Source organism: Leguminivora glycinivorella, chromosome 12, assembly GCF_023078275.1.
Source record: "Leguminivora glycinivorella isolate SPB_JAAS2020 chromosome 12, LegGlyc_1.1, whole genome shotgun sequence".
Classification (NCBI taxonomy): domain Eukaryota; kingdom Metazoa; phylum Arthropoda; class Insecta; order Lepidoptera; family Tortricidae; genus Leguminivora; species Leguminivora glycinivorella.
In genome coordinates this window covers 12797492-12808162 of record NC_062982.1, presented here as the reverse complement: position 1 = coordinate 12808162, position 10671 = coordinate 12797492, and the positions used below count along the sequence as shown (strand labels likewise).

The following is a 10671-nucleotide window of genomic DNA, read 5'->3' as shown; positions in this document are numbered from 1 at the left end:
CACGAATACACGTGTAAAAATATACTTGTAAAATTAAAAACGTCACTTGTAACTTGTAGTCTACAAGTGAAGTTTTGATAAACACATTCTTGTAATAATGAATATTTTTATAGGCAAAATGCTTGTAATACAAGGCTTGTAAGTTTTGATAAACAGGGCACTGGTATTTAGCAATATAAACAATTCATACTAAAAGAAAGAATATGGTTTATACTTACGTACGGTTTTCTTTGGTGGACAAACAACAGGTGTTTCTTTAGCTTTCCAGAATGGTGAATTTACCAATACTGAAACAAGTCTTCTTCTTGTTCTTTCATTCTTTCCACTTCATGTAGGGCTAGGGTCGGCTATCCTAATTCTACGGCGCCAGGACGCTCTGTTCTGGGTTGTCGGGTCGGGCAGGTTTTCCTCTCAGGACATCAAAGAGAATTTATAGGCCGGCAACAGTCATAAAAATGCATAATCTTAGAAAAGATTTGTATGCAAACTGACAATTCAAACTGACACTGACAGATCTGTATAATCACTACATTTTGAGTTACGTTTTGATCCACATAAAATTTCATAATATATTTTAAAAAGTATTTTTGTGTCATTAATAATTGTTGTAGAAAGAATATACATTTAAAGTGAATCGATACTAAATACAATGTGATGGTAAAATATGCACTTTAAATACTTTTTAACTTTCTAGAGTGTAAAATCTGAAAATGAGTTACATGGTTTCACATATTCCGTCAATCGAAACGAAACGTCAAGGAGTTTTTGTTATGCTGACAGCACCGACAGCACTGTAACGTAATTATAGCACGACCAGTGTTGTCAGTTCAGAGATTTTTCTCCGATTTGCTGAGAATTTGAGCCTCTAGCGGAGATCAGATACAATCGGAAAATTTCGGAGATTATGAAAAGGTCTCTAATTTTTTGAAGTTAAACCGCTCGGTAAACCTGAATGCATGAATTAAAGATATCAAAATATTCTCAATGTTCTGTGCATTTCTGATATAAAAGCGTTAAGTAATTAAAAGTATTAATTCACTATAAACATTTTTTTTTTGTTTAAAGACGGTCAACCAAATCTCGGCAGTAAAAAAGCCGGCAAATTAGAAAAATGTATCCTAAACATTGAAGTTGGATGAACGGAATCATCGAGGAGCCATAACACTTAAATTGACCGTCTCGAAAGCCTGCTGGCGTCCACCGTCTGAAAAATTCATAATCTGAATTTGGATTTGTATGACAGATCTAGTGCAAGGATTTCCATACAATTCGCAACTGTCCGTGTTATTTTTTAATATTATGTTTTTTTTTTCAGATCGATCTGACAGATTGCGAATAATATGAATTTTCATTGCACTCGATCTGATTTCATTTTTTATACTACGTCGGTGGCAAACAAGCATACGGTCCGCCTGATGGAAAGTGGTTACCGTAACCTATGGACGCCTGCAACTCAAAGAGTGTCACATGCGCGTTGCCACCCCATTAGAAACTTTTGTACACTCCCCTTTGCTGTGTTAAGTATAAGTACACAGCAAAAAGGAGTGCACAAGTTCAAAGGAGGGTTTGGGTTGCCAACGACTCAAAAGACAATAGACGGAACAAATTATTTCCTTAAGTCCTCCCGTGGTCAGCACCCCGCACCCTCGTTGAGCTCTGGGAGCCTTACTCACCGGCAGGAACACAACACTATGAGTAGGGTCTAGTGCTATTTGGCTGCGGTCTTCTGTTAGGCGGAGGTACTTCCCCAGTTGGGCTCTGCTCTAGCTTCGAGCGAAACGATATCCGTGTGCCCTACCACAGAAAGCCGAATATCATTCGCTATGCCCTACCTCCTAGCGCTAATATTATGATTTTTTAAGATTATGAAATGAAGACTGTATGCATAACTGACAGTTCAAACGTACACTGACAGATTTGTCAGTGTCAGCATACAAATCTTTTTTCAGATTATGATTTTTTCAGACTGTCTCTTTCAGACTCTGTTGCCGTTCTTAGTGCCCTTAGTGGATGCCAGGCTTAAGGCGGAATCGAACTGTGTCGAATCGAGTTCTCATATGCGATTCGACGCGTCGCTGATGGACGCTGTTTAATAAGAAATGCATATGAGAGATCGCTCACGAAGCAACGCAACTTTTCATACAAATACGTAAGTTGCCGAGCAACTTCGACGACCGTGGGCGAGCCGCGCACCCTTAACAGATATGTTGTAAATAAAAATAAAAAAATTCAGCTCTGTAGGTGACGCATTCATAGCACAGGCACTAGTTTTCATGTAAAACCAATTAAACTTGAACTCATTATTTTTATGACTTAGATACTACAGTGACAGCTTAAAAAAACTACTTGCTAGAAATCTGCCTATTCAGCTGCATGTATAAATTAAGGCACACCACGCCACAGTGTGGAAAAAAAAGGTTTATATGCAACCTTTTTTTTTTGTATGCAACCTGTCAGTTCAATCTGAAAATTCTGTCAGTATGAACTGACAGGTTGGATGCAAATCTTTTTTAAGATTATGAATTTCTCAGAGTGTCTATGGCGTGCCTAAGACTAGGGAATGCAATAACCGACCAAATTTCATAACCGGTTACAATTTTTTATTATGTGAAGAATAACATTAAGTGTTCACATAAAAAAAAACACTCACGATATTTTGTACCCATAGGAACTTGAAAATATTATAGAGAATAGAGAATTTATTTGCATACCTCATTCATTCTGTACACCCATAGGCCCACATACATATGTACATACATGGACCCTGATACGGGTGTAGCAAAGTGTAAATGTGTCACTTATTAATATAAATATCTAGGTGACCGAGCTTCGCTTGGTTCTGTTTCGTATCATTGACATGTGTCGCCATCTAGTTCAAAAATGAATAGTACCTACATCGAGCGAAAGAATTCTCAGCCTTAACAACACAACTACTCCACACGAGATGGCGCGCGTTTCGCCATTAAAACTCAAATAGTGTATTTTTCTATTCATTTTAGCCTTGACCTGTGTCGCCATCTAGTGTTTGCAATAAATAGTACTTACATCGACCGAAAGAATTCTGTCTTAACAGTACAACTACTGCACATGAGATGGCGCGCGAAGAAAACGCATGAAAACTCGAAAATTCGCGTTTTCCGGACCTAAGGATAAGTTAGACCGATTTTTCACCCCAAAAACCCCCACATAACAAATTTCAGCGAAATCTTTAGAGCGGTTTCCGAGATCGTCAGTATAAATAAATATACAAGAATTGTTCGTTTAAAAGTATAAGATTGTATTATATTCCATGTACGGGCAGAAAGTTTCAATTTCTAACTAAACGTAATGTACTCGTATAGCCTTCCCATCAGTTGCTCATACCAAGCGCCCCAGTCTTATAAGATGTGCTTGAATTTGATATAATTATTATTGTTGCACAGCTCAGCACATAATATTTGCAGTGCAGTGCATTCCAACTTTCATTATCATTTAATATGTTATCTTTTATTCGAGATACCGTTAGTACAAACTCCGTGTTAAAAAAAAAATTGAATAAAGAATAAATATGGAAAAATTATAAGTATCAAAACTATTTGTCAGTTATTTCTTAATTGCATTGCATGCATATTTTACGTAACGTACTTCTTTAAATATACTTACTAATAAATGAGACTAATTACTAGGAAATCAAATCAAAATAGACAATTTCGTATTAAATACATATTAAATACCACACAAATAAATGAAATAAATACCTCGTTCTCAAAGTATTGCTTTTATAAAATTTTGTAAGGATTGTAGCGAAAACGAAAAAGTAGCGGTAAAACATTTAAGTTGGTAACCCTGACGCCCCTTGTGACGCCACGACAAGCGAGCTGCGAGTGCGCCACCAGTCCGCCATCTTTCTTACCTTTTTGATTGTTTTCTTGTAAATTTTGTAATTAGTTTTTGCCGACGTCCACCGTGCCGTTTTTTAAGTAATTTTTGGTATTTTACAAATTGTGTTACTTTAGTGGACACGTGGAGACATAGACGCTGACTGTTGGAAGAATTCGTCAATTCAGACTGGCGCAAAGAGCTATCAGGGCGCGATGCCAGGAATTTCATTGCGAGACAGAATTCGAAATGAGGATATTCGCCAACGCAATAAAGTTACCGACATTGCAAAAAGGATTAACTCAAGTGGGAATGGACCGGCTATATTTTTCGCAGAGATGACGATCAATGGGGTCGCCTAGTATTGCTGTGGAGACCTAGCCTGGGTGGCCGAGGTGGCGGGAAACCACGAGCAGATGGTCGGATGACATCAAAAAACGGCAGGGCCCACCTGGCACTGGCACAGAACCGCCACATATAGAACGGAGTGGAAACCCACGGAATGCAGACCAGGATCATATAGTAAGTATTTTGTTTCTTAAGTTTTGTATGGATTCTTTGAATGAAATGAGTTCTATCGAGTTAACTGCACTTTGAGTTAGGCGTCCATGTGTTTTATTCTTAGCGCCAGGCAGGCAAGCATGGGATGGCCTAATGTTTTATCATTTATCGCACGACCATGCTTGCCTGCCAGTTCTGGTTATTTATTGATTTAGGTCGAGTTTGTTTGTTTGGTTTAGTTTTTAGTTATTTAAGAAATAAAATGCCCTAGGTATGCTGATCTAGGCGCAACCGTAGGAGTGAAGAATCTAACGTTATCCTGTTAATTAGATTATATGAGATAGATTAGATATAGAATAAATTTTATGGTATGAGGAGAAAACCATTCAAATCTAATTGAAACTAACTACTTCTACTTGTGTAAATATATTAATGATGCTGATTTATTCAACTAATTTTATGTTTTCAGCTTTAGGTATGAGTTTGTTACTTTTGCTCATAATAACATGGAGTATGTCACAGCTGCTCCACGGGCTGCATTGAAGGGCAACAGGAGCGAAAATGGAAAGGAGCTCCCCTTTCAATTAGAGAATCTTAGGTAATATACTATTGTTCTTTATTTGCATACCATATAATTTTTACAATATGTACATATTTGGACCCTGAAAAGGGTATAGCAAAAATCTCTTACTAGTTTGTGTTATTAACTAGATTTATAGTATAAAAATTGAGGTTCCACTCTCAACTGTTTCCTCCTCTAAAACTTAATCAATCAGGATGAAATTTGAGGATTTGAATGATAATGAAATAATCTGTGTCGTACCGTTTGTTTTTTTTTTGGCTAATTGTTGACCCATTTTGACTATCCTACGACAGTCCGACACATATATAAACGATAATAAATATAATAATCTGTGTTGAAAAAACCAGGGAGGAAATAGTCGAGAGCTTTTGTATGGAGAATTGACCCCTGCTGTAGTAAATCGCCCGTTTCTGCTGAAGTAATTATGGATTGAATAACACTGACTCTCTTTTCTCTTTTTAGGATATGCTAAGGCAAACAGAAGGAGGCAAGGAACGGGACTGCATCAATTGCTGTTTGGAACCAATCTTGTGGGATGACTTCTGGACAGGGAAAAAACAATTTCATCATCTACCCTAATACTGACGAATGTTCTAAAACGTAAGTACTTATGAACCCTTCATAAAGGGCAATGTCCATCTTTTATTACAAGCTTTTATTCAACTTGCCTTGTTAGTGTGTTAGTTTGGGTCAAAACGTAGAAGCTAAATTTGACCCACTTCCCGGTTTCCGATTGAGCTGAAATTTTGCATGCATATGTAAATCATGTGACAATGCAATATTATGGTATCATGGAGCTGATCTGATGATGGAGCAGAAAGGTGGTCATAGGAACTTTGTTATGAAACGTCGTATCCCCATTGAGTAAAAGGGGTTTTTAGAAACATCTCGGAGAGCAGTAGACAACTGTTGAAAGAAAGGTACAGTCGGCAATAAAAAAAGCTTGTGCCAAAAAAGACGTTTTTGCAAAAGACTTATTCATATGCGTTTAGTCCAAATTGATTTAAAATAATATATCTAAAGGTTTCCTAACATTTTATAAATTTTACAGGTGCTGTAAGGCAGACATTTCCAAATGTAACGGAGGAAAGTTTCGAGACATGTAATGGTTTCAACATGCTGCTGAGACCCAACTCAAGAGACGTCAGTTTGTACTGTTTTGTCCATTCTCATTGGGCATGCTTGTATGGAGAGGTATATATATTGGAGTACAGACATGGTGTTTGGTATGAGTATTATATACATCCTCTTGAGTCAAAGAGGACCGGTAGCCACTTTGAACTCCGTGTCCGAAAGGGTCAAAGTATGGAGCTCCCGGTACTCAGAAAAAAAATTCTGGCCTATTAGTTTTGAACTTTCGAGTCAAGTTTGGTGTCATTTTTATGTAAACTGTTCGCTTCATTTTTAAATTGAAGAAGATTAAAAATCACAGTAATATTATTAAGGCAAAAGTTTGTGAGCATACTGTGTTTGTTACTTCCTCACGCCACGCCCAAGTGCCTTAACAAATATTATTTATAAAATTAAGTATGGAGGAAGTAAGATATACCCTAAGTTAACACGTCGCTTCTTCTTGATCGTGGGTAACACTCGGGGCGCAGTATAATGATTATTAAAAATCTTTATGCTGTCCCCTATGCTGCGATGGCGATCGTTGCAGTACTTTCAATATTTTTTTTACATCAAATATTAGAATCATCAAAGATTACTAATAAAATAGGCTTTTTAAAAATATTTTTAAAAATCATGATTAGTATAAAAATATGGAAATATGAGGATTTGTTTGCATTTCGTGGCTACTAAAAATTCATTATATTAAATATTGTGCTATATTTTGCTATGGAACCCTAAAAAAGTAGTTACATAAAACTGACACTAAAATTGACTCAAAAGCTCAAACTAATCGGCCAGAATTTTTTTCTGAGCAGCAGGAGCTCCATACTTTGACCCCCTCTCCCCCTTCGGACACGGAGTTCAAAGTGGCTACCGGTCTTGTTTGACTCGGGAGGACGTGTATAATACCCATACCAAACGCCAATGCCCTACTCAAAAATTCACCTTTTCCCAATAGAGAACGGACTGTGTTAGACAGACGACAGTGCATGTTGTTACACGGTAAATTTTACTAGAAGACCAAATTTATAAGTTCCTTAGTTATTCTATTTTTAACTAAATAAGTTCTTGTACTATAAGCAATCGGAATAGGCAGAGTAGATATATTTATTTTTAAACGAAATGACTTCCTTGCGATAGTATTTTTTCAGTACAGATGGTGTTTTTTTTTACGCACTAGTGCGAGAAGTGGTTCATTATACGCCAGGTCTAAACTTCGGAGGCTCATCTGTACTGAAAAACGTCGTACGATACACGTGCGAAAAGGAAATTCGTAACTCGTGTCGATTTAAAACACTCCCTTCGGTCGTGTTTTAATTTATCGCTACTCGTTTCGAACTTCCTTTTTTACGCACTTGTATCGTAATGTACTATTTTGCCATATTGGAATCTTTCGCTTGCTCGAGTATCAATATTGGCACGTGCAGTTAAACAATAACTTTGCCCCCTTGTAAAACAATTAACTATTTTTTCAGTACAGATGGTGGTTTTTTTACGCACTAGTGCGAGAAGTGGTTCATTATATGCCAGGTCGAAACTTCGGACTCCGAAGTCTCGTTCGGAGGCTCATCTGTACTGAAAAACGTCGTAAGATACTATTTTAACAGCCTATATTGTGTCCCACAGCTGAGCAAAGGCCTCCCTAGCACACTCAACGAAGCCTACCTCATCGGAATTAATTCGTGTATAAGCGAATTTTGGTATAATTGTAGGGAATGGTGTCTTAATCCACATTCTCAAAGTACTCGGGGGTTTGGGTGGAGATAACGGGTAGAGGGGGAGTGGAAAAGTCCCTTTTTTTAGTTTTTCGTGAATACTTCTTAAACTGTGCCACGTAGCAAAAAATGTTTCAAGACACAAGTAATCTTCAGAAAATTCTCTACAAAGAAAAATATGTTCACTTTTTATCTGGGATCATGAAATATGGATAGGAAAAGATGGACAGGGAAGATTTTTTTTTATAATGCAAGTGTGATGAAAAACATTGTGCGTTACTCGGGAAGTATGAATATTACTAACTCGACTCTTTAAATCGCTCCAGCAAGCCAACTTACTCTCGTTAGTACAATTTACTATTATTGTCCGTCTTTTCCCCTCCATACTACCATTACCACCCCGACCCAAGAGTACTTTGAGTACGTGAATTAAGACACCATTCTCTACAACTATGCCAAAATTCGCTTATACACGAATTATTTCCCCCGACAGGCAGTTAAAAGTTGGGCGTGCTACCCTGTTTTCCGCCACTCGTCACGGTTTTTAAATTTCTTTAATTAACTATTTATCTGTTAAAAAGTTAGTGGACATTAGTTTAACGTTTTTTTTTTAATATTTTATTTTCGAGTTAGGTCAGTTTGCAGTGTATTTTGACCTATTTAGAACTATATTAATAGGCTAGTTTCCTACTAGTCAAATCAGCTTCTTTTTATGAACTGTCAAAACGATTTGCTAATATGGAATTACTATGAAATACTGAGGAGTGACGTCACGGTCAATTCATTTACTTTATATCTTTCTCTTTGACTTATTAAATAAAAATTGTGTTTAAAAATAACTACTGTCCATATTTTTCTTCTAATTATGTGGTGCTTTATTTCGTGCACTGCATAAAATATTTTATTTTAACTATAGGAAACTAGCCTATTACGGTAGGTTCCCGGGACGTTAGTTACGCAAAAAAAAATGTCGTAAGGAAATCTACTTTTTATATGTTCTACCAAGTGTAGGTAAATGTACTCTGCCTATTCCGATCACTGACTATAAAGCTTATTAAAACTCCATCGAGACTAGACTTCAATTTAAAGTGTACCCAGGTATTGGCTGTTGTATTTATTTATATCTGAATGTTTTTCATGTTATGTAATGTAAATGTTTATCATGTATTTCAGTCTGAAAGTTTAAACATATTGTTATGTATATTTCATGTGCTGTGGCTAGTGACGTGTATAAGAGCCCTTGTGGCCTACTTGCTGAATAAATGTTTGTATTTTGTATTTATGATTTAAAAAACATGTTTTCATGAAAACTTATGTGCGTATTAGTTAAGAGGAAACAGGAATAGTAATTTCTTCATACAAATATTCTCGACTGTATCTTTCATTGGTTTTTTTTAAGTTAGAGCTTGGTTTTTAGTGCATTCCACGAGAATATCCTTTACGAAATACGTATATAAGGCAGCTATTCCAATCAAGTCAGTGAAGCTCGAGAAAATACTCTTAAGTCATGAAAGATGGTCAGGCACAAAATCGCTTTCTTAGCGTTGTCAGAAGTATTAGAATAATTGTATTTTGTACAGGACATTCTCGTGGAATGCCCCTTTTACCAATACTTCATATTGTGTCTGACTGTTTTGCTTCTTTTGATTTTATTTTGACACAGCTGCAAAGATAGGCGTGGTACCTATTCAAATCTGACATCGACTGTCCAAAAAACTAAACAGTCCGACACAGACAATCATTATCATCCAGATTTAAACATTTGATTACGATTGGTTAGGTTTTGGAGAACGAAACAGTGGAGAACAAAACCTTGATTTTTTCGATTTTTTAGGCACTAAATAATAGTAGTAGTATTCACGCACACTGTTTTAAAATGTGTTTGTGTGTATTATAATAGATATGTCATTGTCAATTCAAATATGTAACACCATTAGTATAAATAAGTATTATCATTGTACATTAGTATGGTGCTGGTTTGGTCTGAAGGGTTAAAAGAAAAAAATGAAATAAATTATGTTGGCTGTATATCCATGTTTTTGTTTTATAAACATCAATGATTTTTGTGTGTGGTATTTTTAAAGTTTGACTTTATTTGTTTCTAGTTATTAAGCTGCACACGAACAGCAGCGAGCCTGGGCGAGCCCGCCCGCCCGCCCAGGCTCGCTGCGGTCCGCACGCAGCTCGCAGAGCACCTTGCGTGCATTTGTATTTGCGACGTCCTATCAACCACAAAAATTAATTTCCCTGCAATATCCCTATGAAATGTTGTGCGAACGATTCACGAGTTACTTTCTCATGACGTGCAATTAGCAAGTTCTAGCAATATTATTTTTTGACTAAACTAGTAAGTTGCCAGTGATTTATTGACACAACATACCAAATGGTTATATACCAGAAACATTATGAGCGCTACTTTTAGGTACATTACAAGTGTAACTTGCAAGGAACTTCACTAGAGTTGTTAAAGCAATGTTACATTTGTAACTTATTAAAAGGTGCCAGTGAAAAATTTATATAACATACAATTTCAAACTTTTTGGTTTATTACAAATGTAACCTTGCCGTAATGAATAGCGTGTAAGTTACGCACAAGTTGCATATGTGCTATTGTTGCAATGTACAAAAATGAACTTCTTAAAAGTTTTCGTCATAACTTTCTAGTAAGTTTATATTTCAATGTATCAGCAACATTGCTATTCAAAGTTATAGAAAGTTGTAAAATTCCGATCTGGGAAACTTACAGGGTTTATCTACAGCGCGGCCGAAAGCGTTTAACATCAATATAGCTCAAACATTGCTCTAACGTTACAAGCTTGCAATTGTAAGTTTCAAGCTCCCAGGTGTAGCATTGAGCAATGTTACCGCAAGTTCTGCTTGCTTAACGGGGAGCTGCGAAAA

At 36.5% G+C, this 10671-nt stretch overlaps 1 long non-coding RNA gene across 1 annotated transcript; it reads left to right on the top strand.

Moving 5' to 3' along the window:
• The first annotated feature begins 4933 nt into the window (after positions 1–4933).
• Positions 4934–7277, top strand: LOC125231824. The gene is made up of 3 exons (XR_007177673.1): positions 4934–4957; positions 5405–5542; positions 5994–7277. It is a non-coding gene; the product is annotated as an uncharacterized LOC125231824 (long non-coding RNA).
• The last annotated feature ends 3394 nt before the right edge of the window (positions 7278–10671 follow it).